This window comes from Rhinolophus sinicus, chromosome 14, assembly GCF_057876585.1.
Source record: "Rhinolophus sinicus isolate RSI-liver-muscle chromosome 14, RSI-T2T, whole genome shotgun sequence".
NCBI lineage: Eukaryota > Metazoa > Chordata > Mammalia > Chiroptera > Rhinolophidae > Rhinolophus > Rhinolophus sinicus.
In genome coordinates, this window is record NC_142514.1 from 180729868 (window position 1) to 180753936 (window position 24069).

At 47.8% G+C, this 24069-nt stretch overlaps 1 long non-coding RNA gene across 1 annotated transcript in view; it reads right to left on the bottom strand.

Moving 5' to 3' along the window:
- Positions 1-24069, bottom strand: part of LOC148755983 (uncharacterized) — a 47555-nt gene that overhangs the window by 14746 nt on the left and 8740 nt on the right. Inside the window, exon 2 of the long non-coding RNA XR_016018390.1 lies at positions 22792-22891. This is a non-coding gene — a long non-coding RNA (uncharacterized LOC148755983). The remainder of the gene's footprint in view (positions 1-22791; positions 22892-24069) is intronic.

The window sequence follows — 24069 nt, forward strand, 5'->3', positions numbered from 1 at the left end:
CCACAGCTGTTCTCCCAGCCCTCACACCACACAACTGGGAATGCTCAGGGCACCAGCTCCTGAAAGGCCTGTGCAATGGACTGAAGGTTTGTGTCCCCCTCCACTTCATCTATTGAGATCCTAACCCTCAATGTGATGGTATTAGGAGGTGGGGCCTTTGCACGGCAATTACATCATGAGGGTGGAGCCCTCGTGATGAGCTGAGTGTCCTTACATAAGGGGCTCAGAGAATTCCCTCACATCTTCCCACCATGTGAGCATAGAGAGAAGCTGGCCATCTGCAACCCGGAAGAGAGCTTTGACCAGAACCCGACCATGCTGGCACCCTGACCTCACACTTCCAGACTCCAGAACTATGATCAATAAAGTTCTGTTGTTTCCAAGCCACCCCGTCTGTGGTATTCTGTTACAGCGGCCCAAACAGATTACAGCCCCTCAGCCAGGCTTGAGACCAGCTTGAGGAGCCTGATGGATGCCCGCTGGCTAGTTGCGCAGCAGGGCCCCATAGCTCCAGCTGCCATGGAGGCTGGTCTCCCTCAGCCCAGGAGCCTATCGCCCTCAGGTTCCGCATCCACTGTCCCGCCTCATCTGAAGGCCTGTGGAGCCGTCATTGCATTCTTCTCCCCTCTGTCACTCTGTCCTGTGGCAGCCGAGCCCAGTGAATAAGCAAGCCCTTCACAGGCCACCTCCAAGTCCTCTTCAAATCACCCCTATAACTAAGTGCTCTTGAGGACTCTAGTTCACAATTCACCTTAGAAAAAGGCTTAGCTCATAAGCGATAGAAATGACAGCTGCCTGCCAAGAATAAAAGCAGGGCTGCTTCCTCACCCCCCACCTTGTGCCAGAAGGTCAGAGCTGCAATGGGCCTGAGAGACAGTCCCTCTTGGTCACACGGTGCAGAAGAAAGAATGGGGTTAGGCCTGAGACAGGGGAGCCTGATGTAAGCTGCAGGCCCCCTGCCAAAAAGGCGAAGTCCACCCTCTAATGAACAAATCCAAGGTCTGTGAGCACTGACTTACTTTGGAGGGTGGGAGGAGGACAAAAATTGGCCGGTACGGACTATTCATGTCACAGGCTCTCATTACTTTCTACTGCATCTCAGAGTCAGGTCCCTGCCTGGCTTCTCCTGCCTGGGTTATAAGCTCTGTGAGGGCAGGAGCTGGCTGTTTCCTCCACTGCCCTAAGCACAACATATATCACAAGGTGTGGTACCTGAACCACCTGCCCCAGACTTACCTGGGGGCCTTATTCAATGAGAATTCCTAGTCCCCACTCCAGGTCCACCAACTCAGACGATCCAGGGTGGGACCCAGGAATCTGCATCCGTCAAGCCCCCCACCCCACCCCAGCTATTCTGAGGTTCACTGAGCTGCCAGCTCCTTCACTTAACCATGCCCCGTCCCACAAAGGAAGTCAGCCAGGCCCTGACGTGGAACATTAGTAGGGGAGCCAACCGTCTGGTGGGGACCGAGGGGTTTCCTGGGACATGGGACTTCCAGTGCTAAAACCAGGACAGCCCAGGACAAGTTGGGATGGTTGGTTACCCTAGCCCCTTGCAATCCTGCACAAGGACACGGAGCAGGGCTTTCCAGGCTCACAGGTGAGAGGGATTATCTGTAAAGCGCTTCTACTTGGTGTTGGAATGGTGTTGGAATGCACCACGAATGTACTCAGAGCTGGAAGTAGGCGTGGGTGCTGTTGTGGGATTTCACAACACTTCAAATGAAAAAAATGAAGCCAGACCACAAGGAACTGACTCAGGGGCTCTGGAAAAAAGTTCAGCTTCCCCAGTCAGCTCCCTGCCCCAAACCTACTATCGCCATCGTGTGCCTACCCTGACCTGACTGTTCCCTCAGAATCAGAGGTGTCACCCCTCAGTAGGAAGAAGTCGTGAGACTCAGGGGGTGTCAGACCAGAAAGTCTCCGGGAGATCAAACAGGTCCCTCATTTCTCAGATGAGAAAACTAAGGTCCAGAAGGGCCAAGCGACTGGCAGGGTCACATGGCTAACCAGCCAAAAGGTGACTCCATCTCTCCTGAGCTCCACACCTCTACACAAACCCTCCTGCTGTGTGAAAAATTACAAGAACAGGAAAAGAAACCAGAAATACTAAGGTGGGGAGGAAGAGGCTAGATGCAAAGATGGGTCAGAACAAGAGTGCTTGAGGGGTCACGGTGCCCTAACCCCCACCTATTACAGATGAGGAAACTGAGGCACACAGAGGTCAAATATGTTTCCCAAGGCTACATACAGGAAACCTCTCTCACAGGTCACTTAAGGCCTGTCCACAGTGGCTATAGACGTGGGTGCTGCAAACAAATTGAAGACTTGCTGTATCTGAAATGAGAGACTCTCGTGACAGTATCCAGCAGAAAGGTGGGACTAGGGGCGGCTGGGGCTGGAACTAGAGACCTGGATCCAGCAACCCTCTGCTGGGGGAGCCTGCCCAGAGAGAGTGCTCACACCCGGCAACGGCCACGCAGGAGTTATTCCGGGGGCAATGGGACTGACTTTCACTTTTCACTTTAAACAGTTTTGTTGCATAAAATAATTGATAAAAATTTGGTTTTTGTGATATATTTTTTTAACGATGAAAGAGGGGACACTTTTCTTCAGTGGATGGTGAGAAAAAAAGCAGGAGGCCAAGCCCTGTGCTTTGGAAAGCAGAGACCTGAGGTGTCTGTACAATGGTACAGCTAGACTGCAAGTTGCCTTTCCTAAGTACATTAAGAGTAACGAATGTGGAGATCATAAAACATTTCCACTTTCCATACTCAGTCGGAAGAGGACACCTAAGGATTTTAGAACTGACATCTAAAACGCATTCTGAGCTCTCCATAATTGAGAATTTAAAAATATTACCTCCAAGTTATAGCCCGTGACAAAATGGGAATAATCTTCCAGTAATTGATGTCTGTGTGGTCTGCCCTGGCTCTGACGAACCCTTAGGGAATGAATGAGTCACTTTACAGAGTAGAATTTCCTGAATCGCTAAAGGTGAAAGCTTTAGGTGATAGACAGTTCAACTTTTAAATAGAAGTCTTTCCAAAATGGCCTCTTCGCCTCCTACATTCTGAAACAGAGCGCCCAGGACATTATTTCAGCAGTTCCATTTTAAGGCGGCAGCGTAGGGGTTGCCAAAGCCTGGAACTACTTCCCTTTCAGTACTTTACATTCAGGAATTTCCCTCTTTAACCCCAATCCCCTCTCCCCTATACAGCCACCCTCCCGTGCCTTGCTGTCACCACTCCTGCCCCCCATGTCATTCCATCTCTGGTCCCTAGTCCAGCTCCTCAACCCTCCTGATTACCCACAGTTATTGAAAGCTCGGCTGCCACGCCCAATGGCTCAGCAGTTTTTTCTGTCCCTATTTATTAAAGCTACAGGACTGGAAACCACTGGAAAGTCACAGAACCGTGCTGAAAATAATCACAGCAAAAGCCCACATTTGTATAACACACAGCACTTTTGTTTACAGATTTTATGAAGTCCTTACACCCCCAAAGCAGCCAGCACAGATCGTTGCAGCCACATTTTTATGACAAAACTAAGATTTACTGGTTAGATGAGCTTCACAAGGTCACCTGACCAAAAAGGAGTAGGTGGATAACTTGAATCCAGGTCTTCTAACACCAAATCCACACTCTTTTGCTCTTCTTGAATCACGTACTTTGATTAAATATCTGTTACCTAAAATCTGCCAAGAGAATGGGCAGAATAAGGAAAAATTGACAATCCAGCTGAACTCTAACATGAAGATCAGTAGAATCAAGCCTGGCAATGACTTTTTATTTCTATTAGTGTTAAATTGTTCCTTGTGCAAATCACTGTAATTGCTACTTGCAAACAAGTGTTGGGTACAACAAACCACTGAGGTGCTTCTGCAGGAGATGAAAGGATGGATAACATGGTTACAAAGGGTTTGGACAAGTGGCCTGGTCTGCACTGTAATTGTTAACAGCCTCTAATGGAAGAAATTGAAGGTCAAGGTGAAGGTGTTAATTTACTCTCAGGAGAGTTAGCTTTGCTGTGTTTTCATCTGAAAGTCCTACAGACCAGGAGTGTGTTTCTAAGGGTGTATCCATTTCCTCCATATGCCAGGGCAACACAACGGTGCCGTATGTTCCAACAAGTTAATTATAACAGAATATGAGCTGTTTAGATTTTTACAGAGAGCATACACCCCACAATCACGTTGACTGGTGTCACTTTAAATTTATGACCACATATTTCAAGTTGCCACCCAGCACTGCCCGGAAATACTACTCTACTTCTTACCAGTTCCCTTTCCCCCTCTCCAAAATGGCTATTCCACACCTTCTCCTCTCTATTCTGCCTCCGGTCTCCCTCCCTGTCTTTGCTCTCAGTTCACAATCTCCCCCCCCACCCATTTCCCCAAGAAAAGAGAAGCCACCATCAAAGGCTTCCTCGTGTCCCCTCCATGAAGACCTTGGTGCCCCTGAACCCGGCTCTCCCTTCAGGCCTGTTCTGGTGATAGAATGACCACCTATCCTTCTTTCCCTGAGACTGGGGGTTCCCAGGACATGGAACTTCCCATTTTAAAATTTTCCAAGACCCTTCAGAGGGAACACGGCTGTGTCAAGCCTTTGATTTCAAACGTCGAGCCTCCAGAATTGTGAGACAATAAATTTCTGTCATTTTAAGCCACCCTAAGAAACTGTTACAACCCCCAGTTCATATCTACCTTCAGTCTGGACTGCGATCCTGAACACCAGACATTGATATACCCAGCTATGTACTTGGCTGTCTACAAAGAACCTCAAACTTAATGTGTCCAAAACTGAACTTTTCACTTTTCTTTCCCAGATCTTTTCTCTCAATTTCCCCAACTCAGTAAATGGCAAGGCCATTTAGTCAGCTGTTCAGGCCAAAAAACGTAGGAGTCATTCTTGATTTCTCTCTCACCCCTGCCTCCACATGGCCAATCCATCAGCAGTTTCCATCAGGTCTACACTCCACATATTTCCTCCTTTTCTGCCAACCATCCTCGTGCTTTGCCACTAGAATGTTCCAAGAAGACAAGGACCTGGTCTCGTTCATTGCCATCCCCAGGGCGTGGAACATAACAGGCATTCAACAAATACTTGTTAGATTGATGAATGAAACAAAACCTTATTAATTCAAACACCACCACCCCGATTGAGAATTTGTGATCATTTAAACAGAGGCTATTAAGCAAATTAATAGTATAACTAAGATAAGGAAGCCCTTTAACTATGTGGGATAATAAACTGTTTACAAACAACATACCTATTAATTATGAGTCATTTGTGCAGTCCCCAAGTTTCTCTTCTAAAAGACCTGGTTTACTTGGTGGTGATGCCAAACCTGGGGCCTTCCTCACAGCCCAGTTTGATGCACCTATAGTACATCCTTGAACATAACGTAAGTGTATTTCTTTAAAAGAAAATACATGTTCTACGAACTTTTGCAGTGATGTAATTAGAAAGCATACGGTATAAACACCTTCAATTCTCGATGTTTCTAGTCTCCACCACGGCTCGCCCAGCATTCCAAAAATGCATCTTGAAACACTCAAGCCCTTTGCTTCTGAGGAAAGAATGTTAGGAGCTGTAATGGGTTTGGAAAGGAGAGAAGGATACTCTCTCAAGCAGTTCCCAGCATACCCTGCTAAAACATGCAACATGGCCTTTCTTCCATATATTTTCGGTGACCCAAATTTGCCATTTTCCCCATCCAACTGTTGCTTCTGGTTCTCTTCTTTGAAGGTCAGTTCAGCTCTGTAAACATTTCCTGAAGCCTGATCTCAGGTCGGACACTGTCACATGCAGGTGGCTCAGAGATAGTAAACACCACATGGTCCCTGCCCTCCAGAATCTTCTTGCATTGGGGGATAATTATATGAGTTATATTAATTATATTGGGATCATGTCCCCATAACCAGACTATACTAAGAGCTATGGTTGAGGGGTGCATCAGGTGCTGGGTGGGTACAGGTAAAAGAACAGGTAGTCCCAGAGTGGGAGAGATGTTAGGGACAGAGGCGGTGACATGTGAAACCACTTGAGTGCACAAAGTGGACAGCCTGGGAAAAGCAGGAAGCACGGTTCATCCATGTATGGGTGCTAGATCCTAAACCAAACATGACACGGAAAAGCCTCACTGGGTTTACAGAACGGCTCCTGTAACTAGAACTCTGCTTCCTAGCGGCCAAAACCACAAAGGTTGAGAAGTGTACAACGCAGCTAACCATCCAGATGCTTCGTCACACAGCCACAGAGAGAGGCTGGAGTGCTGATTAAAGGAGCCAATGGGTGGTCACCCCAGATGGGCAAGGTCAATCATTTTGTGACTGACCCTTCACATCAACTCATCTTCTCCCCCCCCCCCCCACCTTCATCTCTCATCTCTTTATTCTTTCAAGGAATAAACAAAACTTCTAAAGAACCAAATTGCTCACAATAATCCCATGCTTACCCAGCTGGTGCATTTCAATAGAATAAATAGACGATAGCAGAGGGCGGGTTGCACTCCTTCCGGACCTAACCCGCCCTGTTATTCAACCCAGATGCCTCCTCCTCCTGGGGACAACCACACAAGTTAAAAGGACTTCCAGTCTTATTTACTCCAACACAAGAGCAGGACCTGAGAGGAACTTTTGTTGGGCAAGAGCTTCAGTCTCCTGCAGCCACAGGGACGGGACAGAGGTGCTGGTACCTGACGCCCTGGGGAGGCCAGCAGTCTCTGAAGGAATATTTTCTGACAGCAAGCACAGTCCAAGCCACCCTAGAGCAGAGTTTCTCAATGGTGACACTTGAAATATTTTGCACTGGATAATTCTTGGTTGTGGGAGGCTGTCCTGTGCATTGTAGACTATTTAGTCGCCTCCCTGGTGTTTTAGTCAGCTCAAGCCGCCCTGACAAAAATACCATAGACTGTGTGGCTTTAACTACAGGAATGTATCTCACAATCGTGGAGGCTGGGAGCCTAAGGTCAGATCTAGTTCCATACCCACAGGGAACAACAAAAATCAAGGACCATGTAAAGTTAAAAAGCCAGCTTACATCTAACTTTCTGACAGAGACAGGAAATCTTCAGTTTAAGTCAGGAGAGGTAGCGTCATCTTTTATTAATAAACATGTAACTTGCAAATGAAACATAATGTGCAAACTTGCATATGCCTAGCCATCCCAGTCTGGGCTTAAGGTTGGGGCCATTTCAGCAGTTATAATTGGATGTCACTGACACTTGCCTCTGACAGCTATGATGAGGTCCCAGCCTCCTCCAAAACCTACCCTCTTACACACACACACACACACACAAATACCCCTGAAAGTCCTCAGTCAGCTGTCCACATGTCCTCCTAAGCAGACCCATTTACTCCCACTAAAGGTCTGCCATAATTTCTGCCCAGCATCTGCCTCCACTGATGGCCACCATCCACACCCCCATTGCTTGCTGAGATGTCGCAGGCCCCCCACACCAGCCACCTCCTTAGGTGCCAGATCACCGCCTGCCGCCAGGCAGGGCTACACCTCCTCCACGTACCACCAGCTTTCGGCTGGTCACTGTGTTATTCCAGGCACTGCGCTGCCGTGACCACACTTCACGCCAAAGCCACTCTGCATTTTCTGGGCCTGCAATGCACTAAAGACACCCCACTCTCCATGCCCAGGTAGGCGGAACATGTCTTTCTCTGCCTCTGGCTGACAAATACAAAAGCATCGTCTCTTGGTCCCACTGCCTTACAGAGACTGCAGTAAAACCACCTTTCCCTGTTATGACTCAGAGCCCCTTTGCCTCCATAGGACTCAAGTGTGGGACACCAGGAGACCTGTGTGAGGCCCTACGTCAGGCTGCACATGGAACCATCCTCCGCCTCCAACGGCTGAGCCTGAATCTACCTTCCTTAAAGGAACTTGTCTAGAAAATCCCTCCATCCATCAAGCAACTAGACTTCCAAAAGATGCCCCACTCCCTCACAACACGAGCCTGAAATTCAGCAGAGGATGTGGCATAGGCTCAAGTTGGCACAGCGACCCCCACCCACGCGCCCACTTGCACAGCTGATGCTGTCTGTACAGGCCGGGGCTAGCCGTCCTCAGCCTCCTTTCCCAGTCACTAATTGCATCACTATAGAAAAAAAAAGAAGAAGAAAGGGGAGGGGGAGAGGGAAGAAGAGGAGGAGGAGGAGGAGGAGAAGGAGGAGGAGGAGGAGGAGGAGGAGGAGGAGGAGGAGGAGTCAGGGTAAACCACACCCCTACCAAACACCCTGTTCTACACCCTTTACGTGATTCTCTTGTTTAATCCTTACAATAGACCTCTGGAATCGGTACTATTACTATAAATGTCATAAATGGGGAAAGTGAGGTACAGGGACAGGTGGAGACCTGCCCGGAGCCAGACAGCCAATCCGAGGCAGAGCTGACAGGTACGTGGCCTGCTATAGAGGGGCAGGCAAGTGAGGGACCACGTGTGATGTATGTACACAGGCACCATCCAGGCTACCTCAGCTCCATTCAGGGGCAGTGGGAGAAAGAGAAATTAAATGGAAAGGGGGGCCAAGAAAAGAAAAGAACAGCATAAATAAAGAAAGGGAGAGAGGACACAGATGGGGGAAGGTGGAAAGGTAGAGAAAGGCCTAGCCGACCTTGCTCCCTGGGGCGGGGTGCAGTGGGGCTGCTCTTCCTGCCAGTCCCACTCCCCACAAGGGCCTTGGACATCTCCCTCAGAGCCAGGCTGCCCATAAACTGACGCTCCCTCGAGGGGAAGTACACACAGTCTCCTGGTTGAGGCAAAGGGCTGGCTCCATGTCAAACCCTCCTGTGCCCACAGGCAGGCTTTCACACATCTTCCAACCCTACTCATCAGCTCCAATATCCCACCATTTCCTTCTAGGCCTAGAACGGGATCTGGTGCCCGCTCCTGGTGGGTGCCTCCACTTGGGTTGACACATGAGGCCCTCACCCACTACTCACTCTCATTTTTCTCACCCTCTGTGGTCCCCACACAGCCCACCCCACCCTTCCCCTTCCCTCCCCAGGCTCCACCCCTACTCTGGCCTCCCTTGTCGGCTCCTTACCCTGGCTCACGCACACTCCCTGAACAACCAGTCCCCACTATTTTCCCTCCGCTGTCCTTCCACCTTGAGCTCTTAGGCCTTGGTCAAAACCCAACCTTGAGCAATACCTGCCAGAAACCAGCCACTGCTCACCCCAGGGCTCCTCTGTCACCACCACCCCCACCTCCCCTGCCCTGCCTCTCAGCCCACACTCCATGACTCACCCCAGCCCTCACCATCCATATACACTCAGCCCTCACAACCTGCACCAGGATGGCGTTTCTGTCACCCTCCTCCCATCCTCCACTGGAATTTCTCAGAGTTATCCAGACCCCTGCAGCAGGATTACCAGGGGCCCTTGTTTAAAATGCTGTGACGGTGAAATAAACCAGACGCAAAAGGAAAAATACTGTATGATTCCACTGATAGGAGGTCCCTAGTCAAATTCACAGAGCCAGAAAATAGAACAGTGGGTGCCATGGCCTGGGGTGGGGGTGGAGAACGGGGGGAGAGAGAATGGGGAGTGAGTGTTTAATGGAGCCAGAGTTTCAGTTTTGAATGATGAAAAAGTTCCAGAGATGGATGGTGGTGACAGTTGTACAACAGTGTGAATGTGTCTAATATCACAGAACTGTGCGCCTAAAAATTGTTAAGACGGTAAATTTTATATTTCTATACTTTACCACAATAAAAAAATAATGGCATAACAAAATCAGAATCTTGGGGAGTGATGCAAGGATAGCTACGATTTTAACCAGCTGCCCTGTGGTTCTGATACACCCTAAGAACAAGAACTGGAAACTGTCACCGCTTCTTAGCTGTGTGACCTCAGTCTAGTCGTGGAACCCTCTGAGCCCCAATGTCCTCATTTGGAAATGGACACGACACCTTCTTCACGCGGTTCTTATGCAGGTTACACGAAATAAGGAATTAAAGTGTCGGGAGTGTGGTAGATGCTCAACAAAACATTTGTTCCGTCCACAAATATTTCCTGAGCAGCCCAGGATGCCAGTCATCAAACAGTGAACCTCAAGTCCCAGGCTGGCAGACAGCAGGGGTCTCCCTTCTCCCTCTCTCAGGCCTCCCAAGAGTTACCCGCCAGAAGCGAACACTTGGCAACATGTAAGGAGGTTCCTGACTTCTTAGAGTCTGGGGTTACTACCTGGCAAATGAGAGGAAAAGTTACAGAGGCAAAGTTTAGGGAGCCATCAGAGTGCTTAAAAGAAGACCTTGACCCAGCCCAGAGTTAAGGGTCCCCTGAGGGAGTAAGGACTGCAACAAATCCTGAAGGATAATTGCCTTAGTAGGTGGCTGGGGTACTCCTGGCCAAAGGAATAGCGCGTGCAAAGGCCCAGGGGCCTTTTGAGAAAGGTCAGGAAGTTGGGTGGTGAAGGTTGGGGAATGTATACCAACATCAAAGGGAAGCCTGGTCAGATGGTTTCACTCAGAGACCTCTGCATCCCAGAGGCCCTCAGAAATCAGCAGCCTGGGAGGACCTCGGCTTGGAATCTCTTCCAGTTGCCTCTGCTCCAGGGAATGTTCCTCTACAGAAGAGAATGTTATCTTAGAGCACAAAGCATTCGGCCTCCTATTTCCTCACCCACTATTCCCTGTGGTTTCATGGGATGGCCTCTCCCCTCCCACAGCCTCAGTCAGGCAGGTCCCTCAGTTCAGCGCACACATTCCATTCTTCTCAGCTAGAACCCTCTCCTGCCACAGCCGGGAGGTGTGAGGCTTGGCCCCATGGCCTCTTCACACTAAAACGGGACCCTTCCAGCCCCTGTCATTGCTTTCCAGGCTTTTCCCCCAGACCCAGTAGGTAGCAGTTATCAGCTCTACTGGGCCATTTAAACCATTTTCTAGACCTTTGCAGAGCGCTGCTAAAAAAGTGCCTCTTCTTTTTCCTCTTCTTTTACCTTTTCCAAATTGACCACCCTTAGCCATGTTTAGAAAAGAGAAAAGTGTACACCAGTACAAAAATCACTCTAAAATAATACCTCCCAGACCCTTTGGCACACAAGTGTTTCACTAATGTCAACAGTGAAGATTACAAAATGCACCTACTTTAGCACTTACTATAATAAGATAGTTGAACAAATTTTTAATCGCTTTATTTTTTAAAAAGAGATTTATTTACTTGGGTAGTTTGAGGTCTGTAAAGCGGTAAATGTACTAAGAAATTACCTAAACAGTTGTGTCAGGCCAACATCTTTGTCTCGGGTACAAGGAGGGTTGGAAGGTGGCCAGACTGCTCCTGACTCTTTTATTAAGATTCCCTAAGAGCCTGTCACCATGCAGAGGGGGACATCCTAGACAAGTACCAGGCCTCCCTCCCTCCAACCCAACGCCTGCCATTCCCTTCTTCTTCTGTGTGTGAAGCCATAGCACAAAATCCCAGGTCTCTTTCTAGAACCAGCTGTCCAAGTGGGTGATCCAGCCCTGGGTGCAATCTTGTCCTTTTCCCTGCTTTGTTGAAGCTATTCTTGAAAGTATTCCAACATGGCTTTAGAGAATTTCCATATCTCCACTGTTCTTCCCTCCAGTAAAAAGTGATGGCAAATTTGGTCTGTACCAGGGAGCAGGAATCCAGAGAAGAAAAAGATGTCAGGCGCCCCTCTGGCTTGATTCTGACGGATTTCCAGAAGGGCATCACCCCCCTCTCTCGCCATTCCCAGCAGAAGGCCAGTAGGAAGGACATGGGAAGCCTGGCCCAGACCCGGCCTCCTGCCAAGCAGGGCGGCCCTCTGTTCCCTGCTTGTACCTCCTGGGGGAGCAGGCTGGACCCAGTGGTCAGCTGTCCTAGACAGTGAGAGCCACAGAACCTTCACTCTTGCCTCTGCTTCTTCCCAAATCCCCTTAGTGACTGAGACTTTAGGGGTGGGAGAAAGTACAGCTTAAGGGTTAAATCAGATTGCTGGTTGTAACAGAGTTCACTCTAGGTACATCAATTCAGAAGCTAATCAAGCATATGGGATTAGCAGAGGAGAGCCTGACCCTTTCTCAGGGGCTCTGAACTTCACAGCCCTGACCTCTGACCCTGTACAGGGCCTTCCTTTCTGAACTCTCTGCTATGCAAGGAATTCTGCATGCAGTAAAAAAAAAATAATCCCCCTGGATTTGCTGCTTTCTGATCTGACCAAGTCAGAATCTGTGACATGGAGAAACACTCCTTGCCCAGGCAAGGACAGCCATGCAGAGGAAAACGGGCCTGAGAAATAACGTTCTCGATCTTCCCAGAAAAGCCCAGAGGCCGCCTTCCATGAGTAACTATAGGGACGAACTGAGCAGCTGGTGTCATTGCTGGGCTGACCTTTCACCATGCGGTAAGTTGGATGAGAAGGAAGGTGTTACGGGCTGAATTGAGTTCCCAAAAAATTCATATGGGGAAGTCCTAACTCCAGTATCTCAGAATGTGACTATATTGGAAGATATGGTCTTTCCAAAAGTAATTAAGTTCATTAGGTGAGCCCTAATCCAATATAACTGATACACTGTTCTATAACTGATATAACTGATGTCCTTATAACAACAGGAAATAAGGACACAGACCCTGTGGAGACACAGGGAGAAGACCATCATCTATAAGCCAAGGAGGGAGTCCTCAAAAAAGCATCCCTGCCAACACCATAATCATGGACTTCTAGCCTCCAGAACTATGAGAAAATAAATTGTATTCAGCCACTGGGTCTATGGAAGTCCTAGCAAACAAATACAGAAGATGTAGCTATAAAAAAAATGTAAAAGAAAACACCTGCCACCTACGTGAGTGTTGGCCAGAACGAGCCCAGCCTAGGGCTCATCTTTACGTAAAATGTTTCATCGCCTCTTAAAATCCAGGAAGGCATCCCACAGCTGCAACTTACCTGCCCCATTCACTCTACCTTCAGAAACAAATTAAACTTCAGGAAGTTCAGAGAAGAGATAAGATTTATTAAGAATTTGCAGGGAGGATGGAGAGATACTCAGATATAATGGTGGCTACAACAGACTCATAAGAAAGTTCATGCTACATCTCTGGAAGAAGAATTAAAGCGAATCTGCTATGCATATGGACAATTGTGATGGCTTTGTACTAGGTCAATGTAGCCACATTTCCTAAATTCCTTTCCCTGTAGTGTCCTGAGTTAGGGGCAGCCACAAGAGAAATGTGTGTGAAATTTGGAAGCACAAGTGAAGCACAGGCATTTTGTTACGCTCTGAAGGTCGTACAGGGCGGACATGGGGACAGCTCACACACTGCCACTGTTCTCTGGCTCACCTTGTTGGCATGGGGTGGCCCTTGGGCCTGTAGCTCCTCCAGTTTCTAAGCCAGGTGTGTATGTCTCTGGGGCGAGGGGTCCTGCTTGTCTCACAGGTCACCCACATCATTGAGATAGCAGGCAGTGAGAGCCAGACACAGTTCCAGTTTGTCCCTCATTGTCCCCACTCCACATCATCTTCCCTCCCAAGCTGGCCCAGCTAAGACACAGGGACAACACCGAACAGACTATAGAACCAGCTCCCACCATCCCAGGAGCTCTGACCCCTAGGATGAATCTTTATTCTCTATGGCTCACAGAGTTTCTGCCTTTCTGATCAAACCCTGAAAGACACAACAATCAATAGGAAAAAGTCTTTCTTAGTCGGCTACCCAAACAGGTGCGACTTAAAGACAAGTTACCTGACTATATCATACATGTCTGATACTTTGTGGACTCACCCTCTTGTAATAGAATTTAAGCCAGAAAACAGTGGGATCTTAACCTGGAGGCAACACCGAGCCTCTCACTAAACTCAGAATCTCAAAACCAGTTGGATGTTGAGCTCCCCCTCCCACCTGTGATCCTCTGTGAATTGTCAGACCACCCTCCCTTCCTTCCGCTCCTCTTGACCATTCGAGGCTAGTCCTTTCAGTGCCCCATTCCTGTCTCCACACCTCCTACCCTCAGATCTACCATTGCCACCCCAAAACCTTCCCAAACCTCTGCTTCTAGCAAGTCGCCCTTCAATACTCTTCAAAGGCATTGCCCTTCCAGACCAAATCTAAGTCCTCTGCTTAGACCTTTTACCGTCTGTCCCCAACCTATTGTTCCACCATTTTTCCATTTCTCTCCAATATGTGCCCTCTGTTGCGTGAGGTCAGTCTCATCTTCCCTGCTGGGGTCTGCCCTCCTCACTCTGTCCCTGGGCCATCACTCAGATTGTCCCCAGGCTATTGGACATCTCATGCTGAAGGCACAGCTTAAGTCTCATCTCCTTCATAAAACCTTCATGAAGGCCACTGGATGTAGCATTTAAGAGAAACAACTCGAGCCAATGAGTCTGGATTCAAATCCTGGCTGTGCCCTTACCAGGCTCTATAACTTTGGGCAAATCGCTTCATCTTTCAGTGCCTTACATTCCTCCACTGTCAAATGAGGATATAATTTCATCTACTTCAAAGGGTTATCATGAGGATTAAATGAGTTAAGTCACATAACAGATTTATATCAGGCCTGACACGTAGAAAGTGCTTAATGAGGGTTAGGTCTTATTATTTTATTTTTATTGTTACCTGACCATACGACCTTCTTCCATACTCTTTTCCCCTGAATTTCTACACCCAATGCAGTGAGACCACATCACTGAAGCACTTAACCGTGGTCGGTCGTGTACTGTTCACTGAGATTTCATGTGTAACAAAGTGGAACAGGAACATTTCATCTATAATCGGAACATCAGTCAGCAACAGCTTATTCGTGAACCTAAAACATTCCTCATTCCTAACATGCAGAAGAAGCAGGGGAGCTTGTCCTGCTTCTTCCTGGGACCATTTAACCCCTCAGAGACCTAGGAAGGAACAGATGGAGACAAACTGTAAAGGACAAGAAGCCACAAAAATGTCCACAGAATGGTCCTGAAACTCATCCATCTGGTACATTTGAATACCAAAAAGATGATGTTTTGAAAGACATGGTTTACACATCAAGACGCGCTATCTGGAGGGTGACCCAATCAAAGGCAGGGACCTCAGCCAGTATCTACTCCTCCTGAAATTGAACAGCACCCAAGTTACAGGAGACCCCCAAAGGCCAGGGCCCGAGGGGCCACCAGATGGTGATAATATCAGGGTGGGGTGGGTCTCTGGGGCTGTGCAGGCTCCCAGCATTCCCTCCATGGGCCTTCTGGTTTATCACCCAGACCACTGAGGCTCATAAATTAGTCAGTCACAGCTCAAGACAATACAGAAGACATGCAGCACTCCACTTTCTGCGGTCTCCATTTCTTCCATTTTAAAATGAAGGGATTGGTGGAACAAGAGGATAGCTAACAAATGACCCAGTTCTGAAATTCTGCACGGGCACTCCCTATACAGCCCGAGCAGCCAAGGAGGACTCTGAGAGTCTGATTTCCATCAACACTACCCAAAGCAATCTACAGACTCAATGCAAACCCTATCAAAATTCCAATGGCATTTTTCACAGAAATAGAACAAGCAATCCTAAAATTTGTACTGTTTTCCCGAAAATAAGACCCAGCTGGACCATCAGCTCTAATGCGTCTTTTGGAGCAAAAATCAATATAAGACCCGGTCTTATATTATGTTAGATAAGACCCAGTCTTACAGTAAAAAAAGACAGGGTCTTATATTAATTTTTGCTCCAAAAGACGCATTAGAGCTGATGGTCCGGCTAGGTCTTATTTTCGGGAAAACATGGTATGAAACCACAAAGGACCCCAAAGAGCCAAAACAATCTTGAGGGGGAAAAAACAAAGCTGAAGGCATCGCACTTCCTGGTGTCAAACTATATTACAAAGCTATAGTCATCAAAACAGTGTGGTATGGGTATGAAGATAGATACATCGATCACTGGAACAGAATAGAGAGCCCAGAAACAAAACCATGCATTCATGGTTAATCAACTCACAACAAAGGAGCCACGATATACAATAGGGAAAAGATAGTCTCTTCAATAAATGAGAATTTGATGTCCGCACTCCCCACGCACAAAACAGTGCTAGAAAGAAGGAAGAAAGAAAACGGGGCCACAATCTAACCCGTCTGTGCCCTGATGCTCTTGGTACTGGAGCCCTCCTAGCTGAGCGATGCCAAAGCTACAGATGAATATGGCAAGGTGTGCGACTTACCTGGGCTCAAGGCCCAACTCTGACACTTATGGGCACGTTACCCAGTTTTTGTGAAGCCTCAGTTTTCTCAGCCATCACATTAAGACTAATAATAATACTTACTTTGTCACTTACTGATTGAAGTGTAAAGCACTTTGCACGGTACCCAAAGCAGAGAAGGTGCCCAGATCAATAGTCCATTCAGCAAATGTTGATCGGGTACCCGCTAAATGACAGATACTGTTCCCAGGCATGGCAAACAAAGAAGCCTCTGCCTTACAGAGTTTACCTTAGAAAAAGAAGACAGATAATAAGAAATAAGCAAAATAAAATAAAAGTCAGGTTTCCTCAAGCTCATCGGAGAAGAATGGGACGGAAATTCAAGCAGGATAAATGGGATAGAGATAGAGATGTGATTTTTAGGGGGAGGCCTCAGAAAAGAGGACCTGGAGAAGGCAAGCCCGGAACGGACACCTCAGTAAACGTAGTCACTATGCATCCTTATCGCCGGAGCTCTGGGTTTGGTGCCAACACAGCATTTTTCCTGGTGTCCAAATGGGTATTTCTGCCCAACATCCCTCACACAATAGAACGTCAGAGCTGGAAGAGAATGTAGAGATGCCAAGTTCATTTTGTAGAGAAAGAACAGAGACCCAGAACAAGCACAGGGTCACAGTTGATTCAGAGGCAGAGGTGGGTGCAAACTCCCTGATTCTAAGACCGACGTTCTTACGTCTGTTCCATACCCTGCTGCCTCAGGCTGACTCAGACCCACGTAACACTGTTGTCTGGAGCCTGAAAGATTTCTATCCCCGTGTTGTATTTCAGCCTGCACTGTAATTCATGGTTATTAGCTGTGTAGTCTGAATATTTCTCATTCAGACGCCTTTTACTGGAAAGAAAAAACATTACAGATTTTTTAGAAGACATCCACGAACCAGTAACCCCAGTCTAAACCAGTGAGACTTGAAGGCCATCGCCTCAGGCGGTCACGGAGTACCAGGAACGCAAACACCACACTAGAACCACGTAGGTGCCACTTCTTGGCAGTAAGATGGTCATCAAAACACCAAGAATTAATTTCCATTCTTTTTTTCCCTTAGATGCCATCAATACATAAAAACAAAATTTGGAATTATGTAGACTCCTTGAGCCTCTGAGAAAAAACCTCACAGGGCCCAATTTGAGGAATACCACATATGGCATGTGTCTTTGAACGGTTGTTTATTTTAGGATAGATCCTTGCAGCCGTCAGGGGCATGTACAGGAACCACTAAAGCTAAAGAGAGTTGCAAACACAGATCAACCCGTTTTACTTTGTTCTGAAGCTGCCCCAGGGCCAGAAAGGTGACTGGAGCCTTGATGGCAGCAGCACCTTTATACTTCGGTACAACTGTCAGAGACATAGAAACATCCGTGGACTGTAAAGCTAGGGACCTCAAAGCACCGTCCGTTCATTTAGTCAACAGATACTAATTGGGCACCTACTATGTGCGGGTGCTATTATAGGCACTGAGGATTATGACACGAAACCAGACCACACCCTGACATCATGAAGCTTACATTCTAGTGAGAGAAAAAAGGACATGAACAAATTGGGGAGTTACAGTGTCAGAGAGCAATAAGGAAATAGAGAAAAGGCACAGGGGGTGCCTGAGGTATGGAGAGAGAGGACTTGCTACTTTATGTAAGGAGTCAGAGAAGGCCTCTCTGGTGAAGTGACACTGGAGGTTGAAGGGTTTGTCAAGGGAAGAACATTTCAGGCATAGTTTGCAGTGAATGCAGAAGCCATGAGCTGGAACAACAAGGGGGCACGGGGTCAGAAGAGCAGTGAGGGCGACAGACCTTTGCAAGCACCTGAGCTTTGCCTCCAGTGAGAAAGGGAGCAAAAGAAGGTCATGACTGACGAGTGACATTATTTGACTAATTTTTTAAAGGGTCACACCTGTTGCTGTACTAAGAGAACAGAGGGTGACCGAGGCAGAAACAGGAAGACAAGCTAGGAAACCATTGTCATAATCCAGATGAGAGATGAGGAGATCTAGGTCAGGGCAGGAACGGTAGAGAGGGGGCAGAAGTGACTAGATTCTGGATACGGCTGACGGAGCTGATGGCAATCGCTCACAATCCTCGTATCAGAGGTAAAAGAAGTAGAGGAGTCCAGGACGATGCCAGAGTTTTAGTCTGAACTACCTGAGGGTAGAGTTGACATTTATGGAGAAAAAGTCTGTCGGAGGCAATGGGAGGTGGGGGAAGACGGGTGGTAAAGAGACACCAGCTGTTCAAGCTTTGTTTTGTTTTTTGTTTCTTTAAAGATTTCTATGAAAATATAGCTGACATAGAATAGTGTATTAGTTTCAGGTGTACATATAGTTATTCAACATTTATAGACCTAAAGAAGTAATCACCATGATAAGTCTAGCAACCACATGACACTGTACCATATCGAGCGCTGTTCTTAATTTATAAAGTCAGCCTTGAATAAGAGATGGACCATACGATCCAGCAATTCCATTACTGGGGATCCACCCCAAAGAATTGAAAGCAGGGATTCATACAGATACGTGTACACACAGGTTCATAAAGACATTATTCACAATAGCCAAAAGGTTTGGAAATGACCCAAATGCCCGTTGATGGATGAATGGACAAACAAAATGTGGCACATACAAACAATGTAGTATTATTCAGCCTTTAAAAGGAATGAAATTCTGACACGTGCTACAATGTGGATGAACCTCAAAGACATATGCGAAGTGAATAAGCCAGACACCAAAGCACAAAGTCATAGAAACAGAAAATAGAATTGTGGTTGCCAGGGACTGGAGGGAGGGGGGAAGGGGAAGTTAGTGTTTCATGGGGACACAGCTTCTGTTTGGGAAGATGAGAACGTCTAGCGATAGACGGTGGTGATGGCTACACAACACCGTGAATGACTTAATGCCACTGAACCTAAAAACACCTAAAAATGGTCAAAATGGGAAGTTTTATCATATGTACATTTTACAATTTTTTAAAAATAGATGGATGTCTCCCAGGTTACTCCACTGGCAAGGGCTCTGTAAGGCTTTAGAGATTTATAAACACAAACTCAAATGAAAAATTATCCTAGAGTTTCCCTCGGGTTAACTGTGGGTGCAGGAATATCTGTATCCATTCCCCCAGCGGGGCCTCAGAACAAAGACAGGATGGGGTCATTGAGGGGGAGGGGCAGGGGTGAATGAGAAGCCTATTCCAGGCAGAAAAAACAATATGAAAGAGGATAAAACTGGAATGGTCAGAGAAGCAAAGTGAGCCAAGAGGTTTACACAACAGGAGCAGAGACAGCGTGGACCCCAGATTTGGGGGCAGGAGGGGATCAGATGACAGTTTTGGTGACCAAGAGAAAGTCATCACAGTTAACAATCCCATGTGAGTCTGATAAAGGGGCCTAATGACAGCAGCACACAGGCACTGAGCACTCCCTATGTGTCAGGCACAACTCTAAGTACTGCACAGGCACTAACGGGCGTAATCCTCACAAGGATCACGTAAGGGAAATACTCTAATCATCCTACTTTCACAAATGAGGAAACTAGGACTTACCCAAGGTCAGAGTAGCAGAAGCAGAACTCAAACCCAGGCAGACCCGTTCAGAGCGGGGCTCTTAACGGTCGCAGCTAAACTGCTCACGACCCCAGGCAGTATGACATCCAACATGTGACTTTGTGGGTTGATAGTCATAGATACAACCTTCTAGCATTTCACCCTTCAAAACCGCTTGGACCACCCCGTGTGACCAAGTAGATGTCTTGATTCCAAAACTCCACTGCTCTGAGCTTCACAGTCTTATCTCAAAGCGCAGCAACGGCTCTCTGATCAAACCTACTGATTTTCTGCTTATTTACCAAAATGACTCTCAATGACAACAGCTGACAGCAGTGTTGCCATGAGAAAGCCAGCCTGAGCTCTGTTCCATTCAAACACGATTTTAAATATTACGGGAAATGGCAGACACCTCTTGAGAAGTCAATTTCGAGAAAGCTGGAGGCTAATAGCAGCGGCAGGCAAGGTGCTGGCATTCTGGTGAGGTAAAGTTTACAGGAAACTCCGGCGTCAAAGTCTATGAAAGTGACGGACATGCAAGTTGGTTTCTAAGGAAACGTCCACAATCAGGGAAAAACCTGTGACACAGTCTATAGATGAATCCCCAGCAAAGATAACTGTAATCTTTCTCCTGTAGTTTAAACCAAGGCACATGCAGATAGAAAGCCCTGTAAAGTCCTCTAAGCTCTGCAGGCTTTATCTGAGTCCCTGGGCCTGACTGCTTTAATCGTGCCTTCTTCACTGCTGGCTCTCAAACAAGGTTCATTGAATGAATAGCTATCATGCATCCAGTGGATAACAAGTCCTTTGAGGAAAGGGGTCAAATCCGATCACCTTTAAATCCCAAGACACTTAATAAATGTCGACGAAGTACATTGGACAAGAAAAAAGTGCTGCATGGGGAAGGCAGACACTGTGAGAAGCTAGAATCTGCTCCCAAAAGGGCAAGAGAGGAGTGTCCAGCCACGTGAGTACTGGGAAGCCAGCCAGAAGCGCCTGCCATCGTTCATCTAGTTTACGTACCAGGCTTGCTGTGCCAGGGACCTTCCCAGGTCTCCACTGGATGTGAAGTAGTGGAAGCCCCGCACTGTGGGAGCCGAAACAGGGTCACCTGGGTACCATGGGAGAGCACAGAGAAGGGGCACTGAGGCCAGACTTGGAGGCTCAGGTGGGCTTGGGGTGGTAACTCAGAAGTCAAGAAAAATGGGGCAGAAGGCGTGTGGAAGAGCACGGTGAAGACAGAAGCGGGGCTGGCATCATGAGCTTGGACACCTGTAAGCACTTTGATGGCTGGAGTCAAAGGTGCACATGGGAAGCTGTGGGTACTGAGACAGAAGCCAGATCACGGCAGCTTTGTGTGTTAAGCCAAGGATGTGAACATCCCCTCTGAAAGCCAGAAGGTGCCACTGAAGAATTTTCTGACTTTTATTTTCTACTGGGCTCTACATAAAGCTTCACTCCATCAAGTGGAGGAAAAGATCTAAGACAGATCAGTTAGGAGGCAATTGCAGTAAATAATGAAAACCCAAGACGTCAGAAATGTTAAGGAGGTGACAGACTGGTGTGGTGACCAGAGGGTTAGCATCGCTGATCAGAGGCAGGGAAAACAAGAGGAGGATGGGGTTGACAGGGAGAGGGGAGGTGGAGGGGAGCCCAGGTTAGGCATCCCAGATCTGCAGGCCTGGGGAGCTCAGAAGAGAGGGCTGGCTGGAGAGCAGGCTTCAGAACCAGCTGGCCCCAAGACGGTGTCCCGAGTCCAGAGTGAAAAAATTAAAGACCCCACGCCAGGTCCTTGGAAAATTCTGCCATTTGTGAGCTTGTGGGAAGAGAGGCGCCTGAGAAGGGAGGGCAAAGTTGTCCTCACCACACAGACATCAAGACAAACGAGATGTCACTAAGCCAAGGGAGGAGAGGGCTTCCAGGAGGGAGAGGGCACAGCACCAAGTGCCCAGAGACTGCACTGGACAGAATAAAGGATAAGCAAGAACAGTGGGTGGCAGTGGATGGGCCACTGGAGTAGGGGATGAGGAAGAGGTGACCTTTTCAAGCAGGTTGGGACAATACCACAGCAAGAAGGGGCGGGGGAGGGAGGACTTTTTTAAGGGGGAGGGGTGTACACATATTTATTTGGGAAAGGAGATACCAGGATAGAGGTGGGATGCTGGGGAGAGAAGGGGTGACTGATGGAGGTGAGGGAAGGGGATGCATAGAACCCCTGGAAGTTTAGCCTCAGGAGCCAAGGCACCACTCAGTGCTGGGATGGCGGGGAGGGGGTGTCCATAGGATGGAGGGGGACGAAGCAGATGAGTTCCAATTCCCCAGTGATAGGGCAGTCACTCTGCCCCGGCTGATGTTGCCATGTGGGAATGCAGGCTCGAGGAAGATTTCAAAATTTCCAGAGAGGCCACACATTCCCTATTTTCTGTGAAATCTCCTGAGTTTTAAACGTTTGCAACTACCTCAAAAAGAATTTCAGTGTGAGACAGGCCCCGACATGGCTTTCACCCAGATTGAACCCCCAGCCCCCAGTTAGCTCCCTATGATCCGGGATTTCCAAGCCCCATAGTTACTTCTTCCTCTTGTCTCACCCTTCAGTCGGCACCTCCCCTCAGGGAGGCCAAAGAAAGCATTTCCGTTAGACGATAAAAAATACTTTTTCCTAAACACAAGTAGATCTTCAACTAGACATAAATAGTGACCTTTTCGTTCTAAGTCTCTGGTCTCTGCCCCACCCTGAACTCTGAATTTAATAGACACGGTCCTGTAAGTATATAAATGTTCCACTGCGGCCCTACATACAAAGAAACCCTTGAGAATCCTTCTGAAGGATTCTATAGTAAGTGCATTTTCTGCAGACTTATAAAAGCTGAAAGGAGAGGAGGACTTGAATTTCTAGGCCCTGGAGAAGGAGGGGCCCGGCCCCTGGGGAACTGAGCTAGCTTTTTTCAGAAGGTGACCTCTACGGCCCAGGAAGGCAGGGTCATCTGTGGATGCTCCCATGGGCCTTATCTGTGGATGGAGAGGATCACTGCTCAATTAAGGTTACCATTCCGTCAGTCCCCACCGCCTTCTCTCACCTGCATTTGGAGCGGAGACGGAAACTGCAGGGGCTCGGCTGGTGGCCTCCTGAGGTGTATTCTGGGCTTTGCGTTCCAGTGCTGCTGGCTGCGGTGCGTTCTAACAAGGATAAGGATTATTACCGGTAACTCATCGAATCATCCAATTGGTTAACACTTCTCAAACGCCTAGTGGAAGTGTATAAAAAACCAGAGGCCCCACCTGTCCCCCCCACCACATCCCACTCCACCCTGGCTTGGAAGCGATAACAGAATCTTAAGCAGGGAGTTGGCATATGCTGAAAGACATTCTTCTGTGAAAGTCCAATGAACCTTGTACAAAGGGGACAATGCCATCTTAGGTTTATCAGTGCAGCAGCTCCAGTTCCTGTCCTCAAGGATTTTGCAGTGGCAGAAGAACAGAGATATAAGGTTCAATTCAACACTGAGGAACAAGATGCTGTCAACTGATGTGTAGAAAGGAGGCTTGGGAGTCACTCTCCACTGGGCATCTTCTCTCCGTCCAGCACTGACCAGGTGCCAGGGGGCCGGAGGTCCAACCCGTAGATTGAACTCCTCTAGAAGTCCTTGGTAGACCTCAAACCCAGGGGTCACCACCGTCTTGGAGTAGGGGTCGCATCATGACGGAGAGCCCACCTGGGCATGGAATTCCCTGGCCAACGCCAGGGCTCTGTCCAATGGCGACACAGAAACCAGTTTGTGGAGAATAGGGTTGCAATCAGTAGCTTCAATGAATGGGCTGTTCTTTGCATGTTCTTGCTCAAGTTGAACATCATCCCAAGAAGTTATGGTTCCTCGGAAGAAAGTAAGTTGGAGGTTGGTAAATAGAATGAGTCTGGATCTTCAACTTCAAATTGGTAAATTTCCTTATTCATGCTTCCTTCTCACAGGTGGTCCGTCTTCCCCATCCCAAGTTTGCAGAGGGATGTTGGGGTGACTGAAATTTTTCCTCATCGTAAGTAATAAGCAAATCCCTCATTAGACTTTCCTAAGGGCTGGGGCCATGGGTTATGCATCTTTGTGCCTCGGTTTGTAGCCTAGCACAATATCCCAGGTTCTGGAAATGTTTGTGGCTTGGACAGATGACTCATGAGGGAAGGGAGGAAGGGAAGGACGGAGAGAGGGAGGGAAGGACAAATATACTTTCAACTGGATGATAACTTGCATTTCTTTAACAACCAATGGCATGAAAACTTCCAAGGCCTTAAAAACTGCACATAGATGAATTCCATCCACCGATTCTTCTTAGTCCACAAATCTTCAAAAATTCTCATTGAT